Source organism: Mya arenaria, chromosome 10, assembly GCF_026914265.1.
Source record: "Mya arenaria isolate MELC-2E11 chromosome 10, ASM2691426v1".
Lineage (NCBI taxonomy): Eukaryota > Metazoa > Mollusca > Bivalvia > Myida > Myidae > Mya > Mya arenaria.
Window position 1 is genome coordinate 57,372,993 of NC_069131.1, and position 1,295 is coordinate 57,374,287.

The window sequence follows — 1,295 nt, forward strand, 5'->3', positions numbered from 1 at the left end:
GCATTCTTCAGTTATTGAAAGAAATCGAATTTTTAGCTTAAGGTCACTACGACTTTGATCTTAGCCAAACTGACGTCAAAACAGTTAGAGCGCTGGTCATGTATGAGGGACCCAAACCAAGTTAGAGGTGTATCTATATGTAGCAATATGATTCATCTGCTGGCCATGACCAACATGAGTACAAAGGTTTGAGGTCACTTTGCCATAGTATTTTTCAGATATTGATCATTTATCAATTTTCAGCATTAAGTCACAACCAACATGACCTTTTTTCAATGACCTCAAAATTAATATGGTTCATCTGCTGATCATGACGAATCTTACTACCAAGTTTCAGGCCCCTCGGCCAAAGCTTTCTTCATATATTGATTGTAAACCGTCAGGACGGACGGGCGGACGGACAGACAATCAGATTACCATATGCCATCCGTTGAGGTCTTAAAATCCCAGGTGCTGTAATACTATCAATTATAAACTTTAAGTGTAATGTTTTTAGATATGAGTTAAGTGTGACATAAGCTTTGAATGAATAAGGGAAATTGTATACTCTTCCAGTTAACAAGTGTTAAGATAATAAAAACATGAACACATATGACAAAGGAAAGTGAAAGTTAATATAACAAGTGTAATGGTATTTATTATCTAAAATTAGCATTTAGGATATTTAAAATAAAACTCACATGGTATATATACTCAACAATTGGCAAGACATTTGAAGACTGATCAATATGGCTGTTCCTAAAATTATGCGTTTATCACTTTGTGATATTTCGAAATTGCATCATCTATACACAGATCAAAGCATTAGATAACTGTCTGTGTGTATGGTGCTGTTTAGACGAGGACATATCATGCAGTGACGATAGGAATTAATTTGCTGTACAGTTTCCGACTGCAGAAAAAGACGAGTATGGGACATTGATTTCGGTTTGTTTGTCTAAAACAATTTAATAAAAAGGGCAATGACTCCTCTGTTCATGGCACCTATTTGTGTATCAAAGGCATTAAATATCTTCAAATGTGTTGTTAATCTCCATATACAATATATGTATTCAAAATTATATAAATCAACATTTCAGAAACAAACAATGAGCCAGGTGCCTGTCATAAATACCATAAACCTCTCAATTAAGAGCACTTTTCACGGTTATGAATATAGAACTTTCTCTAGAATCCTAAACTTTTTTTCTGAAATTCTTGCTTTGATAAAAAAAATATACAGTCATGAAGTGTATTTCAGAAATTGCAGAAATATTGGTGGTTTGTAACCCTAAATAGTATGGTACGATCGACAC